The sequence below is a fragment of the Oncorhynchus nerka genome, unplaced genomic scaffold (assembly GCF_034236695.1).
Source record: "Oncorhynchus nerka isolate Pitt River unplaced genomic scaffold, Oner_Uvic_2.0 unplaced_scaffold_1801, whole genome shotgun sequence".
NCBI classification, from domain to species: Eukaryota; Metazoa; Chordata; class Actinopteri; order Salmoniformes; family Salmonidae; genus Oncorhynchus; species Oncorhynchus nerka.
This window is the reverse complement of record NW_027039537.1, coordinates 34,591-60,239: the sequence shown is the minus strand read 5'-3', so window position 1 is coordinate 60,239 and position 25,649 is coordinate 34,591. Positions and strand designations below refer to the sequence as shown.

Below are 25,649 nucleotides of genomic sequence, written 5' to 3'. Positions count from 1 at the left end.
TATATAAAGTGAAAAACAACAAAAATTAACAGTAAACATTACACATACAGAAGTTTCAAAACAGTAAAGACATTACAAATGTCATATTATATATATATATACAATGTACAAATAGTTAAAGGACACAAGATAAAATGAATAAGCATAAATATGGGTTGTATTTACAATGGTGTTTGTTCTTCACTGGTTGCCCTTTTCTCGTGGCAACAGGTCACAAATATTGCTGCTGTGATGGCACACTGTGGAATTTCACCCAAAAGATATGGGAGTTTTTCAAAATTGGATTTGTTTTCGAATTCTTTGTGGATCTGGGGGAAATATGTCTCTCTAATATGGTCATACATTGGGCAGGAGGTTAGGAAGTGCAGCTCAGTTTCCACCTCATTTTGTGGGCAGTGAGCACATAGCCTGTCTTCTTGAGAGCCATGTCTGCCTACGGCGGCCTTTCTCAATAGCAAGGCTATGCTCACTGAGTCTGTACATAGTCAAAGCTTTCCTTAATTTTGGGTCAGTCACAGTGGTCAGGTATTCTGCCGCTGTGTACTCTCTGTGTAGGGCCAAATAGCATTCTAGTTTGCTCTGTTTTTTTGTTAATTCTTTCCAATGTGTTAAGTAATTATCTTTTTGTTTTCTCATGATTTGGTTGGGTCTAATTGTGCTGTTGTCCTGGGGCTCTGTAGGGGGTGTGTTTGTGAACAGAGCCCCAGGACCAGCTTGCTTTAGGGACTCTTCTCCAGGTTCATCTCTCTGTAGGTGATGGCTTTGTTATGGAAGGTTTGTGAATCGCTTCCTTTTAGGTGGTTGTAGAATTTAACGGCTCTTTTCTGGATTTTGATAATTAGTGGGTATCGGCCTAATTCTGCTCTGCATGCATTATTTGGTGTTTTACGTTGTACACGGAGGATATTTTTGCAGAATTCTGCGTGCAGAGTCTCAATTTGGTGTTTGTCCCATTTTGTGAAGTCTTGGTTGGTGAGCGGACCCCAGACCTCACAACCATAAAGGGCAATGGGCTCTATGACTGATTCAAGTATTTTTAGCCAAATCCTAATTGGTATGTTGAAATTTATGTTTCTTTTGATGGCATAGAATGCCCTTCTTGCCTTGTCTCTCAGATCGTTCACAGCTTTGTGGAAGTTACCTGTGGCGCTGATGTTTAGGCCAAGGTATGTATAGTTTTTTGTGTGCTCTAGGGCAACAGTGTCTAGATGGAATTTGTATTTGTGGTCCTGGTGACTGGACCTTTTGGAACACCATTATTTTGGTCTTACTGAGATTTACTGTCAGGGCCCAGGTCTGACAGAATCTGTGCATAAGATCTAGGTGCTGCTGTAGGCCCTCCTTGGTTGGTGACAGAAGCACCAGATCATCAGCAAACAGCAGACATTTGACTTCGGATTCTAGCAGGGGGAGGCCGGGTGCTGCAGACTTTTCTAGTGCCCGCGCCAATTCGTTGATATATATGTTGAAGAGGGTGGGGCTTAAGCTGCATCCCTGTCTAACCCCACGACCCTGTGTGAAGAAATGTGTGTGTTTTTTGCCAATTTTAACCGCACACTTGTTGTTTGTGTACATGGATTTTATAATGTCGTATGTTTTACCCCCCAACACCACTTTCCATCAGTTTGTATAGCAGACCCTCATGCCAGATTGAGTCGAAGGCTTTTTTGAAATCAACAAAGCATGAGAAGACTTTGCCTTTGTTTTGGTTTGTTTGGTTGTCAATTAGGTGTGCAGGGTGAATACATGGTCTGTTGTACGGTAATTTGGTAAAAAGCCAACTTGACATTTGCTCAGTACATTGTTTTCATTGAGGAAATGTACGAGTCTGCTGTTAATAATAATGCAGAGGATTTTCCCAAGGTTACTGTTGACACATATTCCACGGTAGTTATTGGGGTCAAATTTGTCTCCACTTTTGTGGATTGGGGTGATCAGTCCTTGGTTCCAAATATTGGGGAAGATGCCAGAGCTAAGTATGATGTTAAAGAGTTTTAGTATAGCCAATTGGAATTTGTTGTCTGTATATTTGATCATTTCATTGAGGATACCATCAACACCACAGGCCTTTTGGGTTGAAGGGTTTTTATTTTGTCCTGTAACTCATTCAATGTAATTGGAGAATCCAGTGGGTTCTGGTAGTCTTTAATAGTTGATTCTAAGATCTGTATTTGATCATGTATATGTTTTTGCTCTTTGTTCTTTGTTATAGAACCAAAAAGATTGGAGAAGTGGTTTACCCATACATCTCCATTTTGGATAGATAATTCTTCGTGTTGTTGTTTGTTTAGTGTTTTCCAATTTTCCCAGAAGTGGTTAGAGTCTATGGATTCTTCAATTGCATTGAGCTGATTTCTGACATGCTGTTCCTTCTTTTTCCGTAGTGTATTTCTGTATTGTTTTAGTGATTCACCATAGTGAAGGCGTAGACTCAGGTTTTCCGGGTCTCTATGTTTTTGGTTGGACAGGTTTCTCAATTTCTTTCTTAGATTTTTGCATTCTTCATCAAACCATTTGTCATTATTGTTAATTTTCTTCGGTTTTCTATTTGAGATTTTTAGATTTGATAGGAAGCTGAGAGGTCAAATATACTGTTAAGATTTTCTACTGCCAGGTTTACACCTTCACTATTACAGTGGAACGTTTTACCCAGGAAATTGTCTAAAGGGGATTGAATTTGTTGTTGCCTAATTGTTTTTTGGTAGGTTTCCAAACTGCATTCCTTCCATCTATAGCATTTCTTAATGTTACTCAGTTCCTTTGGCTTTGATGCCTCATGATTGAGTATTGCTCTGTTTAAGTAGACTGTGATTTTGCTGTGGTCTGATAGGGGTGTCAGTGGGCTGACTGTGAACGCTCTGAGAGATTCTGGGTTGAGGTCAGTGATAAAGTAGTCTACAGTACTACTGCCAAGAGATGAGCTATAGGTGTACCTACCATAGGAGTCCCCTCGAAGCCTACCGTTGACTATGTACATACCCAGCGTGCGACAGAGCTGCAGGAGTTGTGACCCGTTTTTGTTGGTTATGTTGTCATAGTTGTGCCTAGGGGGGCATATGTGGGAGGGGATGCTGTCACCTCCAGGCAGATGTTTGTCCCCCTGTGTGCTGAGGGTGTCAATATCCACCTACATGATGTGGATGAAGCCTGATTTGGAATGTCTGAGTAGTTCTATATGATGTCATAATTCACCCCTCTGATAGACATTTTTACTGACACAAAAAGACAAACAAATTGTCAAACGAAGTAACAAATCGTCTGTCAGCATTTATAAAAGTGTACAGGCATATCCTGTTTCCCTCAGCCCGGTCATTACTTTTGAAATGGTTGGATCAATATCCACCTTCATGATATGGATGAAGCCTGATTTGGAATGTCTGAGTAGTTCTATCTGATGTCATAATACACCCCTCTGATAGTGATACATTTGCTCCATTGTTTCCATGTCAGTTGGTTTCCCACTCTGATGATTTATATCTGACAGAGGGGCTTTAAATGAATAGTATGGTGACATCATAGGATTATTAATCATAAACTCCTATAGCAACAATACAATGCAGCTTTGACATCAAGAAGAGAATGGGCTGATGGGTGGTGGTGCTACTCTATAGGTAAGGCTGTCCAATATGAATTTTCAATACACACAATAGGTTGGTTATGGAGGGTGATGTACCACAGTCAAAGTCCTGCAATAAGAGCTAAGAGACTAATATTTGTGTAACCTATACATATTTGTGTTCTGTGGTTGTCACTGAGTTGGCTGATATCCCATTTTATGGGGTCACTCCACAGTTAAGGCTGTACAGAGCCTATACAAAGTCTACACTTTGCTCCTTTCATATTTCTTTTGATCCTGATAATCTCCCTCGTCCCTGCCAGTGACAAGCATACCCATAACATGATGCTGACACTACAATACTTAATGTGTGGTTAATGTGTGGTCTATCTCCAGGTCATCAGACTGTTAAATAGTCACCTCTAGCCGGCCTCCGCCCAGTACCCTGCCCTGAACTTAGTCACTGTTACTAGCCGTCTACCACCCAGTACTCCACTCTGTATTCTAGTCAAGGCTCATCCTATGTAACTACTACTGTACACACCTTTTATATTCATATACAGTCCCTAATGTCTAGACACACCATCATATACATTTTAAACCAACTGTATATATTTATATTCCAGACTCTGACATTCCTCGTTCTACCATTTCTATATTTCTAAATCCTTAAAATAAATTGTAGGGAAAATCAGTAGGTCACACAAATGACTATTTCTAAACAAAGATAATAGACAAGTAGAATGGGAGAGGTTTCTTATACTATCTTTACTTACTCGGTGAAGAGACTCCAGGGGTGGTGATGAAGGCTGTAGGAATGAAGATCAGACAGTGAAGAGACTCCAGGGACGGTGATGAAGGCTGTAGGAATGAAGATCAGACAGTGAATAGACTCCAGGGATGGTGATGAAGGCTGTAGGAATGAAGATCAGACAGTGAAGAGACTCCAGGGACGGTGATGAAGGCTGTAGGAATGAAGATCAGACAGTGAAGAGACTCCAGTGGTTAAGGGCGCTGTGCATCTTTTTTTTTAAACAAAACTATTTATTTTACTTAAAAGTATTTTTCTTAACTGCATTGTTGGTTAAGGGCTTGTAAGTAAGCATTTCACTAAGGTCTACACCGGTTGTATTTGGCACGTGACAAATAATATTTAATTTGATTTTCATACTTTTCTAATGAAACACTTTTCAACCCATATGATCTATTACATAATAAAAGTCGTAATACAAATATCATGTCATAGTGAATTCATGACACGTGAATGAACAAGCCTTTACATACTTTATAATATGGCTATACAGTGGGGAGAACAAGTATTTGATACACTGACGATTTTGCAGGTTTTCCTACTTACAAAGCACGTAGAGGTCTGTAATTTTTATCATAGATACACTTAAACCGTGAGAGACGGAATCTAAAACAAAAATCCAGAAAATCACATTTAATGATTTTTAAGTAATTCATTTGCATTTTATTGAGACTCAGAGTTACTTCTGCTGCAGAGGATAAGTTCATTAGAGTTACCAGCCTCAGAAATTGCTGCCCAAATAAATGCTTCACAAAGTTGAACAAACAGACACATCTCAATATCAACTGTTCAGAGGAGACTGTGTGAATCAGGCCTTCATGGTCAAAGAAACCACTACTCAAGCACACCAAAAAGAAGAAGAGACTTGGGCCAAGAAACACGAGCAAACCTTCACATTGACCCTGTACTGGTACCTCCTGTACATAGCCTCCACATTGACTCTGTACTGGTACCCCCTGTATATAGTCTCCACATTAACTCTGTACTGGCACCTCCTGTATATAGCCTCCAAACATTGACTCTGTAGCCACGGTATAGTTTTTTTATTGTGTAACTTTTTTTCTTACCTCTTATTTTTCTTAACTACATTGTTGGTTAAGGGCTTGTCAGTAAGAATTTCACGGTAATGTCTACACCTGTTGTAGCTTTGTAGCGTAGCTTTAAGGGAATAGTATGGTCACATCTAGATAAAAAATTAACAGAGTAAATGTGTATAAACACACTTCCTATTCATGGAAGTATTTATTCATCATCTACATATTCATATTACGCTTCTACGTCTGTCTACAGGAAAGTATTAGTTGTAAGACGTAAGAGAAAATATATCAGCTTATTGTTAAATAATTATGACGTTCTTTCCAATACAAAAAGTGTAGTAACTATTGTTTCCAAACTGCGTTACCCACTCCAGCCAGCAGATGGCGATCTTTCAGGTGATGCTTCTAGCGTGACGTATAATGTACTGGACGGGACGCTTCTTCAGGAACAACAACACGGATACTATTTCAACCACCTGGGTAGCTTGCTATAGACAACATAAAACTGAAAGATTGACGTTTTAGGCCATGTTAATGTACATTAGCTAATCGCAGTGTTTAAAACACATTTCAGTTGACGTTAACTTGAACCTAATGTGCTTGTTCAATTTGCAAATTTGTTAAAGATTGATACTGAGCCTAGCACTAGGCTATTCGCTAATGCTAACTAGCTAGCTAACATCCCTGACCATGAGCTCATTAAACTACTCATCCCCTGCTGAAGAAGTGGATATCTGCTGTCCGGAGAAAGAAGCTCTGGCGCTGAATATTGTCGTGAAAGACGAAGAGGAGGATATTACAGTGAAAGGAGAGAAAGATGCTCTGGCGCTGAACATTGTCGTGAATATTACAGTGAAAGGAGAGAAAGATGCTCTGGCTCTGAACATTGTCGTGAAAGACGAAGAGGAGGAGGATATTACAGTGAAAGGAGAGAAAGATGCTCTGGCTCTGGACATTGTCGTGAAAGACGAAGAGGAGGAGGATATTACAGTGAAAGGAGAGAAAGATGCTCTGGCTCTGGACATTGTCGTGAAAGACGAAGAGGAGGATATTACAGTGAAAGGAGAGAAAGAACCTTTCAGAATGAAAAAGGAGGAAGAGGAGGCTGTTATAGGGAAAGAAGAGAAAGCATACTCTTCCTCTCTAAATGGTTCTATCTCAGTAAAGGTGAAGGAGGAAGACGTTTTGGGAGTGAAAGAGGAGGAGACAGAATATCAGATTAACACCAGTGAGTACTGTCCTAAAAACAGGGGCACAAACTATGCAGTTGTTGAATTAATGTGTGGTTTTTAAGGGGCATTCTACTTAGGTTATTCACTTCAATGTGATGTTCAGTACTATATAAATTGTTAAAGGGTAAATCTGCCATTGTTACATGTATTTTTGGGACTTTGAAATTAGATTTAATTATATATAACATGCTTTTAAAATGTAATAATGGAGCATAATTTATACTTAAAATATCAAAGGGACACAAAACGCACCCAATTAATTTAGAGATATTAATGCCTCTGATAAGACCCTATGACTGTAATAGACAGTAATAATTGATGATGGTAATAAGTTCACCATCTGTTTGATGTTCTCGTTCAAACAGGAGAGAGACATGACTATCGTGGATCCTCTGGGGAGACTCAACATCCTGATGCTGACGAGGCAGAGAAGAGTCTCTCCATTTCAGAACACCAGATGGTACAGCTTGGTCTGGTCTAGCATACAGCTTGGTCTGGTCTAGCATACAGCTTGCTCTATCTGGGTCTGGGCTGTGTTTCTGTAAAGCAGTTTATTACAACAGTGACATCACCATCCATAATGGTATGTGTCTGTGTCTCCTCTTTATGGTTACCAGGACAACGCTAGCCCTTCCTCCCTCCCGGAGTCCCCGTGTCGTGCCTCTCCTGGTAGCACCTTACTGCTGGGTATGAAGAGGTTGTCTGTGCTGCTGGTGGACTGCAGGAAAACAACAGGAATAAGTGGAACTGTGAGAGGAGGAGAAGAGAAGAAAGGATCAGATTTGACTCATCAAAGTAAGTGCTGTAGTTCAGTTTGAACAAATACAATAGATCTGCCCACTGGTATCTGTTACCAGGACAACCAGCAGAGTTCTGTTAGTTGACAGGAAGATAGAGTAGTGTATATGGATGTTATGAATATCATAACACTGAATGAAAAGAGCCAATGAAAAGAGAGAAACCGATATACCATATAAAACCTTGATGAAAGTTAGCTTTAGAGGGAAAGTTTCAAGATGACCTGATATAAGGTGCTTGTTTTACAAAAACATTCCATAAAACATTATAGATGTTACATTGCCTGTCCCAGTCAACCCCCCTATCTTTACAAGACTGTAGAACAGGCAAACTAAACTCAAGACACTGTTAATTAATGAACTAATACTGGAGGAAAGCTGTGATCAGGCTGCCTACTCAAGAGAAAGCTTTGAACTGTAACCAGTGCCTGTGTAACAAGAGCTAGTTACGGTGGTTAATAGCGTTTCAATCGGTGACGTCACTTGCTCTGAGACCTTGAGGTAGTGGTTCCCCTTGCTCTGCAGGACCCGCGGCTTTTGTGGAGCGATGGGTAACGATGCTTCGTGGGTGTTGTTGATGTGTGCAGAGGGTCCCTGGTTCGCGCCCGGGTATGGGTCTAAAGTTATACTGTTACACCTGCAACTTGGTTCAGTTTATCAATCAACGTACCAGGGTAGTTACAAACAGTACAGAAATTGAATCATCAACATATTTTGATCATATCTTTACTATTGCTGCAGGAATGTGTTTGAAATCAGTATCCAAATTCATCGGATGTTGTGATCACAATATAGTAGTCATATCTAGGAAAACCAAAGTTCCAAAAGGCTGGGCCTAATGTTCTATATAAGAGATCATACAATTGTTTGTGGGGATTCCTATGTTGTTGATGTTAATTAGGTTGTTTTTTTTCACAGTAAATAACTCACAGACTCTAGAGAAGCTTTAACCAAGTTTAATTATTCCCAAAGGTTCTGTACATCTGTAATTCAGACAACCCAACATTTGTTCCATCCAGATATGTCTCACTTAAGACACTCCTTCTCTCCAATCCTTACATCTTATGGTTCCACAGGAAGAGAGTAAAGAGAGTAACAGGATACCAGACCTTTCTCCCTGATGAGAATCTGTCCTGACCTCAGCCTCTCCTTCATCTAATCCACAGATGTTCGTCTCCCCTGTTTCACACTTTGCTCTCCTCTCGTCCACCCAACACATTCCGAAGCCATCTGTCTTTCTTCAGAGAACCATTAACTTCTGACATAACACCCAGTCTCTTTCACTTCCTATCACTTCTTTAATGTCTCCATGTTCAAAGTTTAGCCGATTCCAACAATGGAAACAATATTTGTTGGTCCGTGGTGTGTAATGACGAGCAACCAGATGCTGCCCTTGACACGTTTATGAAATTGCTTATCCCAGTTCCTAATAAGCATGCACCCATTAAGAAAATGACTGTAAAACTGTTAAATCCACGTGGATTGATGATACATTTAAAAATGGTATGATGAAGAGGGAGGCAAAAGAGATGGCATATAGGTCTGGCTGAATAACTGATTGGCGTTCCTAAAGTAAACTACCTGCCCAGAAGCTAGGATATGCATATAATTGGTAGGTTTGGATAGAATACACTCTAAAGTTTCTAAAACTGTTACAATAATGTCTGTGCGTATATCATAACTTATTTGGCAGGTGAAACCCCGAGGACAAACCATCCAGGAGGAATTTTTTGTTGTTGAGGTGACTCTGTTTTCAAATGGTTTTGTGTGGCACTTTTCTGTGGCACTTGGTTGCAGTTCCTATTGCTTCCACTAGATGTCAACAGTCTTTAGAAATTGGTTGATGTTTTTCTTTAGAGAAATGAAGAAGTTCGGCTATTCAGAACGAGGGTCCAGCTTAGTGCTCTCTAATGTTTTGATGCGCGCTCCAGGTCACTCGCTTCACGTTGTTTTTATCCGGTATTGAACACAGTTTATCCCGTCTTAAATTTTCTCGATTATTTACGTTTTAAAATACCTAAAGTTGGATTAGGAAAGTTGTTTGAAATGTTTGGACAGCGTTTACAGGTAACTTATTAGATATTTTGTAGTCATGCTGGGCGAGTTGGAACCAGTGTTTTTTTAATCAAACGCTGTAAGGGTTTTCTTCTGGTGAAAGAAAGGCGGACCAAAATGCAGCGTGGTGGTTATTCATGTTTTTAATAAAGATGACTATACATGAACAGACTATACAAAACAAGAAAAGTGAAAACCTAAACAGTCCTATCTGGTGCAAACACAGAGACAGGAACAATCCCCCACAAAACCCAACACAAAACAGGCTACCTAAATATGGTTCCCAATCAGAGACAATGACTAACACCTGCCTCTGATTGAGAACCATATCAGGCCAAACATAGAAATAGACAAACCAGACACACAACATAGAATGCCCACCCAGCTCACGTCCTGACCAACACTCAAACAAGGAAAACACATACGAACGATGGACAGAACGTGACAAACGCGCCAAATAAATTGACATTTTGGAGATATAACGACGGAATTAATCGAACTAAAGTGATGTTTATGGGACATATTGGAGTGCCAACAGAAGAAGCTCTTCAAAGGTAAGGCACAAATTATATAGCTATTTCTGAGGATTGTGTCGCGCCTGGCGGGTTGAAATATGATTGTCATGTGTTTGTTTGATGGGGTGCTGTCCTCAGATAATCTCATGGTTTGCTTTTGCCGCAAAGCCTTTTTGAGATCTGACACGGTGGCTAGATTAACAAGAAGTTAAGCTTTGCACTTGTGAATGAATGAAAGTTAAATATTTCTCATTAAAAAAAATATATTTTGCACTCTGCAATTTCACTGGATGTTGTCAACGTTCCGCTAGCAGGTTTTAATGTGTTTGAACCTTTTGGAACTACTCCTCCCGGATCCGGGAGAATTGTCATCAACTACACTAATTAGCATAACGCAACGGACAAAAAATCTTACTAGAAAATATTCATATTCATGAAATCACAAGTGAAATATAGTGAAACACAGCTTAGCCTTTTGTTAATCACCCTGTCATCTCAGATTTTGAAATTATGCTTTACAGCCAAAGCAAGACAAGCATTTGTGTAAGTTTATCGATAGCCTAGCATAGTATTATGTCCAGCTAGCAGCAGGGAGCTTGGTCACGAAAATCAGAAAAGCAATCAAATTAAATAGTTTACCTTTGATGAGCTTCGGATGTTTTCACCCACGAGACTCCCAGTTAGACAGCAAATGTTAATTTTGTTCCATAAAGATGATTTTTTTATAGCCAAAATACCTCCGTTTATTCTTCACGTTCTTCACGAAAAAAACTCCAAATTTGATCCATAATATCGACAGAAACATGGCAAACCTTTTTTATAATCAATCCTCGAGGTGTTTTTCAAATATCTATTTAATAATATATCAACCAGGACAATTGGCTTTTCACTAGGAGCGAGAGGCACAATGGCCGCCTTTGTCTATTACGCACAAATCAATCTGAGAGCCACCACCTGACCACTGATGCAATGTTGTCGTTCACGCTCATTTTTCAAAACAAAAGCCTGAAACTATGTATAGTGACTGTAGACACATTAGGGAAGCTATAGAAAAAGGAATCTGGTTGATATCCCTTTCAATGGTCAATAGGGATGCATAGGAACGCAGAGGCTTCAAAATAAGAGTCACTTCCTGATTGGATTTTTCTCAGGCTTTCGCCTGGAATATCAGTTCTGTTATATTCACAGACAATATTTTTACAGTTTTGGAAACTATGGTGTTTTCTATCCTAAGCTGTCAATTATATGCATATTCTAGCACCTGGTCCTGAGAAATAGCCTGTTTACTTTGGGAAAGTTATTTTTCCAAAAATGAAAATAGTGCCCCCGAGTTTCAAAGGTTAATGTGCCATAACAGGTTTTAATGTGTTTGAGCCAATCAGTTGTGTTGTGACAAGGTAGGGGGGGTATACAGAAGATAGCCCTATTGGGTTAAAGACGAAGTCCATATTATGTCAAGAACAGCTGAAATAAGAGAAGAGAAGCAACAGTCCATCATTACTTTAAGGACCACCACAAGAATGGAAGATCCAGAGTTACTTCTGATGCATAAGTTCATTAGAGTTACCGGACTTAGAAATTGCAGCCCAAATAAATGCTTCACAAAGTTCAAGCAACAGACACATCTCAACATCATCGGTTCAGAGGAGACTGCGTGAATCAGGCCTTCATGGTCGAATTGCTGCAAGGAAACCACTACTAAAGGACACCAATAAGAATAAGAGACTTGCTTGGGCCAAGAAACACGAGCAATTGACATTAGACCGGTGGATATCTGTCCTTGAGACGAGGAGTAGATGAACAGATTATCTCCGCATGTGTGGTTCCCACCGTGAAGCATGGAGGAGGAGATGTGATGGTGTGCGGGTGCTTTGCTATTGACAATGTCAGTGATTTATTTATTCAAGTCACACTTAACCAGCATGACTACCACAGCATTCTGCAGCGATATGCCATCCCATCTGGTTTGGGCTTAGTCCCACTGTCATTTGTTTTTCAACAGGACAATGACCCAACACACACCTCCAGGCTGTGTAAGAGCTATTTGACCAAGAAGGAGAGTGAAGGAGTGCTGCATCAGATGACCTGGCCTACACAATCCCCCGACCTCAACCAAATCGAGATGGTTTGGGATGAGTTGGATAGCAGAGTGAAGGAAAAGCAGCCTACAAGTTCTCAGCATATGTGGGAACTCCTACAAGACTGTTGGAAAAGGATTCCAGGTGAAGCTGTTTGAGAGAAAGCAAGGGTGGCAACTTTTGAAGAATAAAATATATATTTTCATTTAACACTTGTGGTTACTACATGATTCCATGTGTTTTTTAATAATTTTGATGTCTTCTCTATTATTCTACTATGTAGAAAATAGTAAAAATAAAGAAAAACCCTTGAATGAGTAGGCGAGTCCAAACTTTTGACTGGTACTGTACATTAAATTCCCTGACAACAGCTCCAGTGGACATTCCTGCAGTCATAATGCCAATTGCCCGCTCCCTCAGAGATCTGTGGCATTGTTGTGTGACCAAACTGCACATTTTCGAGTAGCCTTTTATTATCCCCAGCACAAGGTGCACCTGTGTAATAATCAAGCTGTTCAATCAGCTTCTTGATATGCCACACCTGTCAGGTGGATGGATTATTTTGGCAAAGAATTCATGTTTACTAACAGGGATGTAAAAAATTCTGCAATCTTTTTTTTCAGCTCATGAAACATCCAACACTTTACATTTAATTTAACCTTTATTTTACTAGGCAAGTCAGTTAAGAACAAATTCTTATTTTTTGAACAGTGGGTTAACTGCCTGTTCAGATTACTACCTTGTCAGTTTCGAACTTGGAACCTTTCATTTAGTCCCCTAAACTAGGCTTTCACATGTTGCATTTATATTTTTTTTATTGTAGTTACTATCAGTTTTAAACATTTACAAATATTTCACCTTATTTTTAATCAAAATGTTGAAAATCTGTGAATGTCTAAATAAGAAATTGGTCCATTTAAACAGCAATGTGTCGAACCCTTTCAACAACGGGGAGATGTTACTGATGTGCTTTGTATCTGCGACGTAAAAACACGTTTTGGACTTCCACACAAAATTACTTCTTTGGTTATTTTATGTTTAAGGAAGTGTGTAGGTCACATTCTGTATCATACAGCTATGAAAGTTATATATTTAGAACCACCTGCTGATTGTAATCCAGCGACGACTGTGTCTTCAGTGTCCTAGAACTGTCTAGGTTTTTGTGTTCTGACTTGTAAAACAGGATGTATAAAATAAGTAATGTAAACATAGCAGAAATTACCAGGAAGCTCTACATTTGTTTTAAAATCACACTAAGATTGTTAAAACTGGCCTCAGGTTATTGAGAGATCTGATTTAGGATTTACCCTTGTAGCAAGGTTGTTTTATCATGTGGTTTCATTCGGGTCTCTATTTAAAAATAACACTGTCTTTGGCAGGAGAAAGACCAGACTCGGAGGAACCAGAGCCAGGGACGTCCCAACTAGCAAGACGACACCACTGCTCCCAATGTGGAAAGTGTTTCAACCATTCATCGGAGCTGAAACGACATGAGAGAACACACACAGGAGAGAAGCCTTACCGCTGCTCCCAATGTGGAAAGTGTTTCGGCCGTTCGGAGGAGCTGAAACAACATGAGAGAATACACACAGGAGAGAAGCCTTACCACTGCCCCCAATGTGGAAAGTGTTTCGGCCGTTCGGGGGAGCTGAAACAACATGAGAGAATACACACAGGAGAGAAGCCTTACCACTGCTCCCAATGTGGAAAGTGTTTCGGCCGTTCAGAGGAGCTGAAACAGCATGAGAGAATACACACAGGGGAGAAGCCTTACCACTGCTCCCAGTGTGGAATGTGTTTCAACCATCCAGGGACGTTGAAATGGCATGAGAGAATACACACCGGAGAGAAGCCTTACCACTGCTCCCAATGTGGAAAGTGTTTCGGCCGTTCGGGGGAGCTGAAACAACATGAGAGAATACACACAGGAGAGAAGCCTTACCACTGCTCCCAATGTGGAAAGTGTGACCAACCATGAGAGAATACACACAGAGAAGAAACCTGAAACGACATGAGAGAATACACACAGGGCAGAAGCCTTACCACTCCTCCCAGGGTGCAAAGCTTTTGCCCATATAGGAAGCCTGAAAGAACACATTAGACTGCACACAGAGGAGAAGGCTTAGAAAATCTCAGACTGTGGGAAAACATATTACTCATAACAGTCATTTAAACGTCATTAGAGAATCCACACAGGAGAGAGAAATTACTCCTCTTAGCGTGTATATTGATATTTCACATCACATCGACTTAAAATTCATCAGAGAACATACACAGTGCTCCCGTTGTCTTATCTTATATTGTTGACTGACAATGTGTTTACCTGTCTTTACCATATGTAATTAAATGGTACAGGGTATACTCAAACATATATTTGTTTGTTTTTATTAGAAAACATGAATTGAATATGGAGTCTGTCAGTTTGAATATAAAGAAGATCAGGTTCCTTCTTTTAAACTGTCCTTTTTTTAAACTCTTTGTGTGTGTTTATCTGGGTGTGTCATTCCTCCAGCACTACAGATAATCAAGTGATATTTGGATGTGATGCATTAGTTCCATTGTTGACATTTGCATTGTTGGCCCACTGATGATTTAATGAAATGAAAATGTTCAGACTCTGTAATGGAAAATGTTAATTGTTTGTGTGTCCACATAACTGAGTATGTGACTAACCTTGTGAAACTGTCCTATTATAAGCTCCTGTTCTTGGGACTATCATTCTGTGTTGCAAACCAGCTGCACCTGCATCCTTGTATGAATAAAGTCCCTCCCAGGAACAGGAAACTATAAAGATATTTGCTAATCACTCAATGCTTCAGGAAATCAGACTGTCTACACTGCGCTGTGTAACTCTGTTATTCTCTCTGAGCTCAGAAATAAAGAATCTTGGTTTGACTTGGACTCCAGCAGATCCTTAGTTTATAATATCCACCACAACTCGCCCATGGATTGCTGTTTATTATTGTCTCAATGAAGAGTTCCTCTTTCGACTTTCCTGGGGGCATTTACAAACCTCCCACTGGTTGAATAAAAGTTTTTACCCGAATGATGAGATTATTATTTTATTTGTCAAATGGCAACCAAGCATCGATCATCATGTCACCAGAATAAGAACCTCAAAATGTATTGGAAAGGAGCATCAAGCTCATCACGTGCACTTTCACCACCCTGTGAAGTTCATAACTTATTTCATCTGTAGCCTAATAAACTACATGGTTTCTCAAGTCATAGTGGGAGGACCACACAACATATCATGTGACTCCAAGTTAACTAAGATGTGGTTGTTATCATTAAGGAGTTTCCACAGCCATTTCTCGCTTAGACATTTTTACTGACACAAATATACAAACAAATTGTCAAACGGAGTAACAAATAGTCTGTCGGCATTTATAAAAGTGTACAGGCATATCCTGTTTCCATCAGCCCGGTCATTACTTTTGAAATGGTTGGATCAATATCCACCTTCATGATGTGGATGAAGCCTGATTTGGAATGTCTGAGTAGTTCTATCTGATGTCATAATACACCCCTCTGATAATCAAGTGATATTTGGAATGTCTGAGTAATTCTATCTGATGTCATAATACACCCCTCTGATAGTGATACATTTGCTCCATTGTTTCCATGTCAGTTGGTTTCCCACTCTGATGGTTTATATCTGACAGAGGGGCTTTAAATGAATAGCATGGTGACATCTTAGTGTGTCTTGAAATAGGATTATTAATCATAAACTCCTATAGCAACAATACACTGCAGCTTTGACATCAAGAAGAGAATGGGCTGATGGGTGGTGGTGCTACTCTATAGGTAAGGCTGTTCAATATGGATGTTCAATACACACAATAGGTTGATCAGTAGCCAGTTAGCTAGCTGTACAGTCCAATATGAATGTTCAATACACACAGTAGGTTGGTTATGGAGGTGATGTACCACATTCAAAGTCCTTCAATAAGAACTAAGATGCTAATATTTGTGTAAATGATACATAGTTGTGTTTGTGGTTGTCACTGAGTTGGCTGATATCCCATTTCATGGGGTCACTCCACAGTTAAAGCTGAACATTGACTATAGAACGTCTACACGCCTTTTAACTTTTTGTTCACGTTTTGCTGCCTTAAAATGAAATCTATAAAGGGATTTAATTAGATTTAATAGAAAATGTTGAACTATGTGTTTTGTTTTATATCATAATTGGATAAGTCCGTCTCCTGTCCAAGTTAATACTTGGTGGAAGCCATTACAGTTTCATTCAGATTCCACCAACTTTGTGCAAAATACATCCATCGTTTTTGTCAAAAGTGCTCATTGGTGGACAGCGATATTTAAACCATATGGGTTTTTTCAGTACATTTAAGTCAGGACTGAGATCAGACCACTTAGGAACACTCAACAAGTCTTGGAAAGCCATTCTGGTGTGTCTTTTGCATAGAAAATGGTGTAATTCCAGAAACATAAAACCCTATCCCAGCCCTCCAGGCCTGGTGGTTGCAGCAGTGTAAACATCTGTGTAATTGTCCTTCAGAAAAATTAAACAATGTCCCAGGGTTAGGTTTTCAGAAGACTGAGGTGGGTTTTAACTTGTTACCTGGGCTTTGCTCCTTTCATATTTATTTTGATCCTGACAAGCATACCCATAACATGATGCTGCCACCACAATACTTATTGTGTGGTTAATGTGTGGTCTATCTCCAGGTCATCAGACTGTTAAAAAGTCACCTCTAGCCGGCCTCCGCCCAGTACCCTGCCCTGAACTTTAGTCACTGTTACTAGCTGTCTACCACCCATTATTCCACCCTGTATTCTAGACAAAGCTCATCCTATATAACTACTGCTGTTCACACCTTTCCTATTAAAATACGGTCCATAATGTCTATACACACCATCATATACATTGTAAACAAACTGTATACATTTATATACCAGACTCTTACATCGTAAACAAACTGTATATAATTATATTCCGGAACCTGACTATTTCTATATTTCTTCATCCTTAAAATAACTTGTGGGGATTTGCATTTATTGTTTTGTTTTGTTAGATATTACAGCACTGTTTCTCTACACCCGTGATGACATCAGAGAAATATGTGTATGAGACCAATAACATTTCATTTGATCTGATCTGTGGTCAGAGGTGTGCAGACAACAGATGGTGTTTATGGTGGAGAGGACTGTGGACTCAGTGGAGGACATCTCAGCCATTTGGCAGTGTTGACACTGCTACTTCCTATCTGACTGGTAATAGGACTTCACTGCTACTTCCTATCTGACTGGTAATAGGACTTACTGCTACTTCCTACCTGACTGGTAATAGGACTTCACTGCTACTTCCTATCTGACTGGCAATAGGACTTCACTGCTACTTCCTATCTGACTGGTAATAGGACTTCACTGCTACTTCCTATCTGACTGGTAATAGGACTTCACTGCTACTTCCTATCTGACTGGTAATATGACTTCACTGCTACTTCCTACCTGACTGGTAATAGGACTTCACTGCTACTTCCTACCTGACTGGTAATAGGACTTCACCTGACTGTAATACTTCCTATCTATCTGACTGGTAATAGGACTTTACTGCTACTTCCTATCTGACTGGTAATAGGACGTATATTTCTATTTCTATTAAGCTGCACAATATGTTGAGTAAAGTTTTTTACCATTATACTACTCCATGTGTTGTCTCTCTATCCTCATGTATCCTATCCTACCATGACTATATCAACCCTACTCCATGTGTTGTCTCTATCATGTATCCTACCATGACTATATCAACCCTACTCCATGTGTTGTCTCTATCATGTATCCTACCATGACTATATCAACCCTACTCCATGTGTTGTCTCTATCATGTATCCTACCATGACTATATCAACCCTACTCCATGTGTTGTCTCTATCATGTATCCTACCATGACTATATCAACCCTACTCCATGTGTTGTCTCTATCATGTATCCTACCATGACTATATCAACCCTACTCCATGTGTTGTCTCTATCATGTATCCTACCATGACTATATCAACCCTACTCCATGTGTTGTCTCTATCATGTATCCTACCATGACTATATCAACCCTACTCCATGTGTTGTCTCTATCATGTATCCTACCATGACTATCAACCCTACTCCATGTGTTGTCTCTATCATGTATCCTACCATGACTATATCAACCCTACTCCATGTGTTGTCTCTATCATGTATCCTACCATGACTATATCAACCCTACTCCATGTGTTGTCTCTATCATGTATCCTACCATGACTATATCAACCCTACTCCATGTGTTGTCTCTATCATGTATCCTACCATGACTATATCAACCCTACTCCATGTGTTGTCTCTATCATGTATCCTACCATGACTATATCAACCCTACTCCATGTGTTGTCTCTATCATGTATCCTACCATGACTATATATCAACCCTACTCCATGTGTTGTCTCTATCATGTATCCTACCATGACTATATCAACCCTACTCCATGTGTTGTCTCTATCATGTATCCTACCATGACTATATCAACCCTACTCCATGTGTTGTCTCTATCATGTATCCTACCATGACTATATCAACCCTACTCCATGTGTTGTCTCCATGTGTTGTCACTATCATGTATCCTCCATGACTATCAACCCTACTATGTGTTGTCTCTATCATGTATCCTACCATGACTATATCAACCCTCCATGTGTTGTCTCTATCATGTATCCTACCATGACTATATCAACCCTACTCCATGTGTTGTCTCTATCATGTATCCTACCATGACTATATCAACCCTACTCCATGTGTTGTCTCTATCATGTATCCTACCATGACTATATCAACCCTACTACCATGACTATATCAACCCTACTCCATGTGTTCTATCATGTATCCTACCATGACTATATCAACCCTACTCCATGTGTTGTCTCTATCATGTATCCTACCATGACTATATCAACCCTACTCCATGTGTTGTCTCTATCATGTATCCTACCATGACTATATCAACCCTACTCCATGTGTTGTCTCTATCATGTATCCTACCATGACTATATCAACCCTACTCCATGTGTTGTCTCTATCATGTATCCTACCATGACTATATCAACCCTACTCCATGTGTTGTCTCTATCATGTATCCTACCATGACTATATCAACCCTACTCCATGTGTTGTCTCTATCATGTATCCTCCTACCATCATGTATCCTACCACTCTGTACGAGACTATATCAACCCTACTCCATGTGTTGTCTCTACATGTATCCTACCATGACTATATCAACCCTACCATGTGTTGTCTCTATCATGTATCCTACCATGACTATATCAACCCTACTCCATGTGTTGTCTCTATCATGTATCCTACCATGACTATATCAACCCTACTCCATGTGTTGTCTCTATCATGTATCCTACCATGACTATATCAACCCTACCTCATGTATCCTACCATGACTATATCAACCCTACTCATGACTATCATGTATCCTACCATGACTATATCAACCCTACTCCATGTGTTGTCTCTATCATGTATCCTACCATGACTATATCAACCCTACTCCATGTGTTGTCTCTATCATGTATCCTACCATGACTATATCAACCCTACTCCATGTGTTGTCTCTATCATGTATCCTACCATGACTATATCAACCCTACTCCATGTGTTGTCTCTATCATGTATCCTACCATGACTATATCAACCCTACTCCATGTGTTGTCTCTATCATGTATCCTACCATGACTATATCAACCCTACTCCATGTGTTGTCTCTATCATGTATCCTACCATGACTATATCAACCCTACTCCATGTGTTGTCTCTATCATGTATCCTACCATGACTATCAATATCCTACTCCATGTGTTGTCTCTATCATGTATCCTACCATGACTATATCAACCCTACTCCATGTGTTGTCTCTATCATGTATCCTACCATGACTATATCAACCCTACTCCATGTGTTGTCTCTATCATGTATCCTACCATGACTATATCAACCCTACTCCATGTGTTGCAACCATCATGTTTCTATTTATTTTATTTAACCTTTATTTTAGCTAACTCACCTGCTCCATTTTAGTAATGTAATTAGCTAGCGACTAGCACGTCTCTCTGTCCGACTTTTTCCACTAGTCAAACAACTCCCGGGTGTACGATTTTTATTTATTGAACCTTTATTTAACTATGCAAGTCAGTTAAGAACAAACTCTTATTTGTAATGACTGTCTACCAGTAGACTAAAGGTCTCCTGCAGGGGCGGGCTGGTGTTAAAAAATACAAATATAGGACAAAACACACAACAAGAGAGACACCACAACACTACATAAAGAGAGACCTAAGACACCACAACACTACATAAAGAGAGACCTAAGACACCACAACACTACATAAAGAGAGACCTAAGACACCACAACACTACATAAAGAGAGACCTAAGACACCACAACACTACATAAAGAGAGACCTAAGACACCACAACACTACATAAAGAGAGACCTAAGACACAACATTACATAAAGAGAGACTAAGACAGACAACACTACATAAAAGAGACCTAAGACACCACAACATTACATAAAAGACACCACAACACTACATAAAGAGAGACACCACAACACTACATAAAGAGAGACCTAAGACAACACTACATAAAGAGAGACCTAAGACACCACAACATTACATAAAGAGAGACCTAAGACAACACTACATAAAGAGAGACCTAAGACACCACAACATTACATAAAGAGAGACCTAAGACAACACTACATAAAGAGAGACCTAAGACACCACAACACTACATGAAGAGAGACCTAAGACACCACAACACTACATAAAGAGAGAACTAAGACACCACAACACTACATAAAGAGAGACCTAAGACACCACAACACTACATAAAGAGAGACCTAAGACACCACAACACTACATAAAGAGAGACCTAAGAACTACAACACTACATAAAGAGAGACCTAAGACACCACAACTGTTGGGGGTAGTGGAGGACCAGGATTGGTTAACACTGCTCTACGCTCTCCTAGATAATGTGTTACTGTTGGGGGTAGTGGAGGACCAGGATTGGTTAACACTGCTCTACACTCTCCTAGATAATGTGTTACTGTTGGGGGTAGTGGAGGACTAGGATTGGTTAACACTGCTCTACACTCTCCTAGATAATGACATTGACATTGACTCTGTACTGGTACCCCCTGTATATAGCCTCCAAATTGACTCTGTACTGGTACCTCCTGTATATAGTCTCCACATTGACTCTGTACTGGTACCTCATGTATATAGCCTCCACATTGACTCTGTACTGGTACCCCTGTATATAGCCTCCACATTGACTCTGTACTGGTATCTCCTGTATATTACCTCCACATTGACTCTGTACTGGTACCTCCTGTATATAGCCTCCACATTAACTCTGCACTGGTATCTCCTGTATATAGCCTCCACATTAACTCTGCACTGGTATCTCCTGTATATAGCCTCCACATTAACTCTGTTCTGGTACCTCATGTATATATCCTCCACATTGACTATGTACTGGTACCTCATGTATATAGCCTCCACATTGACTCGGTACTGGTACCCCCTGTATATAGTCTCCACATTGACTCTGTACTGGTACCCCCTGTATATAGCCTCCACATTAACTCTGTACTGGTACCTCCTGTATATAGCCTCCACATTAACTCTGCACTGGTACTGGTACCCCTCCTGTATATAGCCTCCACATTGACTCTGTACTGGTACCTCCTGTATATAGCCTCCACATTGACTCTGTACTGGTACCCCCTGTATATAGCCTCCACATTGACTCTGTACTGGTACCTCCTGTATATAGCCTCCACATTAACTCTGTACTGGTACCTCCTGTATACAGCCTCCACATTAACTCTGTACTGGTACCTCCTGTATATAGCCTCCACATTGACTCTGTACTGGTACCCCCTGTATATAGCCTCCACATTGACTCTGTACTGGTACCCCCTGTATATAGCCTCCACATTGACTCTGTACTGGTACCCCTGTATATAGCCTCCACATTGACTCTGTACTGGTACCTCCTGTATATAGCCTCCACATTGACTCTGTACTGGTATCTCCTGTATATAGCCTCCACATTGACTCTGTACTGGTACCTCCTGTATATAGCCTCCACATTAACTCTGCACTGGTATCTCCTGTATATAGCCTCCACATTAACTCTGCACTGGTATCTCCTGTATATAGCCTCCACATTAACTCTGTTCTGGTACCTCCTGTATATAGCCTCCACATTGACTCTGTACTGGTACCTCCTGTATATAGCCTCCACATTGACTCTGTACTGGTACCTCCTGTATATAGCCTCCACATTAACTCTGTACTGGTACCTCCTGTATATAGCCTCCACATTAACTCTGTACTGGTACCTCCTGTATATAGCCTCCACATTAACTCTGTACTGGTACCTCCTGTATATAGCCTCCACATTGACTCTGTACTGGTACCTCCTGTATATAGCCTCCACATTGACTCTGTACTGGTACCCCCTGTATATAGCCTCCACATTGACTCTGTACTGGTACCTCCTGTATATAGCCTCCACATTGACTCTGTACTGGTACCTCCTGTATATAGCCTCCACATTAACTCTGTACTGGTAGCCTCCCTCCTGTATATAGCCTCCACATTGACTCTGTACTGGTACCTCCCTGTATATAGCCTCCACATTAACTCTGTACTGGTACCTCCTGTATATAGCCTCCACATTGACTCTGTACTGGTACCTCCTGTATATAGCCTCCACATTGACTCTGTACTGGTACCTCCTGTATATAGCCTCCACATTAACTCTGTACTGGTACCTCCTGTATACAGCCTCCACATTAACTCTGTACTGGTACCTCCTGTATATAGCCTCCACATTGACTCTGTACTGGTACCTCCTGTATATAGCCTCCACATTGACTCTGTACTGGTACCCCCTGTATATAGCCTCCACATTGACTCTGTACTGGTACCTCCTGTATATAGCCTCCACATTGACTCTGTACTGGTACCTCCTGTATACAGCCTCCACATTAACTCTGTACTAGGTCCACATTGACTCCTGGTGTATATAGCCTCCACATTGACTCTGTACTGGTACCTCCTGTATATAGCCTCCACATTGACTCTGTACTGGTACCTCCTGTATATAGCCTCCACATTGACTCTGTACTGGTACCTCCTGTATATAGCCTCCACATTGACTCTGTACTGGTACCTCCTGTATATAGCCTCCACATTGACTCTGTACTGGTACCCCCTGTATATAGCCTCCACATTAACTCTGTACTGGTACCTCCTGTATATAGCCTCCACATTGACTCTGTACTGGTACCTCCTGTATATAGCCTCCACATTGACTCTGTACTGGTACCTCCTGTATATAGCCTCCACATTGACTCTGTACTGCCTCCACATTGACTCTGTACTGGTACCTCCTGTATATAGCCTCCACATTGACTCTGTACTGGTACCTCCTGTATATAGCCTCCACATTAACTCTGTACTGGTACCTCCTGTATATAGCCTCCACATTGACTCTGTACTGGTACCTCCTGTATATAGCCTCCACATTGACTCTGTACTGGTACCTCCTGTATATAGCCTCCACATTGACTCTGTACTGGTACCTCCTGTATATAGCCTCCACATTAACTCTGTACTGGTACCTCCTGTATATAGCCTCCACATTGACTCTGTACTGGTACCTCCTGTATATAGCCTCCACATTGACTCTGTACTGGTACCTCCTGTATATAGCCTCCACATTGACTCTGTACTGGTACCTCCTGTATATAGCCTCCACATTGACTCTGTACTGGTACCTCCTGTATATAGCCTCCACATTGACTCTGTACTGGTATATAGCCTCCACATTGACTCTGTACTGGTACCTCCTGTATATAGCCTCCACATTGACTCTGTACTGGTACCTCCTGTATATAGCCTCCACATTGACTCTGTACTGGTACCATTGACTCCTGTATATAGCCTCCACATTGACTCTGTACTGGTACCTCCTGTATATAGCCTCCACATTGACTCTGTACTGGTACCTCCTGTATATAGCCTCCACATTAACTCTGTACTGGTACCTCCTGTATATAGCCTCCACATTGACTCTGTACTGGTACCTCCTGTATATAGCCTCCACATTGACTCTGTACTGGTACCTCCTGTATATAGCCTCCACATTGACTCTGTACTGGTACCTCCTGTATATAGCCTCCACATTGACTCTGTACTGGTACCTCCTGTATATAGCCTCCACATTGACTCTGTACTGGTACCTCCTGTATATAGCCTCCACATTGACTCTGTACTGGTACCTCCTGCCTATGGTATAGCCTCCACATTGACTCTGTACTGGTACCTCCTGTATATAGCCTCCACATTGACTCTGTACTGGTACCTCCTGTATATAGCCTCCACATTGACTCTGTACTGGTACCCCTGTATATAGCCTCCACATTGACTCTGTACTGGTACCTCCTGTATATAGCCTCCACATTGACTCTGTACTGGTACCTCCTGTATATAGCCTCCACATTGACTCTGTACTGGTACCCCCTGTATATAGCCTCCACAGCCTCCACATTGACTCTGTACTGGTACCCCTGTATATAGCCTATTAGCCTCCACATTGACTCTGTACTGGTACCCCTGTATATAGCCTCCACATTGACTCTGTACTGGTACCTCCTGTATATAGCCTCCACATTGACTCTGTACTGGTACCTCCTGTATATAGCCTCCACATTAACTCTGTACTGGTACCTCCTGTATATAGCCTCCACATTGACTCTGTACTGGTACCTCCTGTATATAGCCTCCACATTGACTCTGTACTGGTACCTCCTGTATATAGCCTCCACATTGACTCTGTACTGGTACCCCTGTATATAGCCTCCACATTGACTCTGTACTGGTACCTCCTGTATATAGCCTCCACATTGACTCTGTACTGGTACCTCCTGTATATACAGTACTGGTACCCCCTGTATATAGCCTCCACATTGACTCTGTACTGGTACCTCCTGTATATAGCCTCCACATTAACTCTGTACTGGTACCTCCTGTATATAGCCTCCACATTGACTCTGTACTGGTACCCCCTGTATATAGCCTCCACATTAACTCTGTACTGGTACCCCTGTATATAGCCTCCACATTAACTCTGTACTGGTACCTCCTGTATATAGCCTCCACATTGACTCTGTACTGGTACCTCCTGTATATAGCCTCCACATTGACTCTGTACTGGTACCTCCTGTATATAGCCTCCACATTAACTCTGTACTGGTACCTCCTGTATATAGCCTCCACATTGACTCTGTACTGGTACCTCCTGTATATAGCCTCCACATTGACTCTGTACTGGTACCTCCTGTATATAGCCTCCACATTAACTCTGTACTGGTACCTCCTGTATATAGCCTCCACATTGACTCTGTACTGGTACCTCCTGTATATAGCCTCCAACTCCACATTGACTCTGTACTGGTACCTCCTGTATATAGCCTCCACATTG

General features: G+C 40.8%; 1 pseudogene; it reads left to right on the top strand.

Moving 5' to 3' along the window:
* The first annotated feature begins 6,094 nt into the window (after positions 1–6,094).
* LOC135567797 (zinc finger protein 91-like) overlaps positions 6,095–25,649 on the top strand; it is a 37,012-nt pseudogene continuing 17,457 nt past the window's right edge.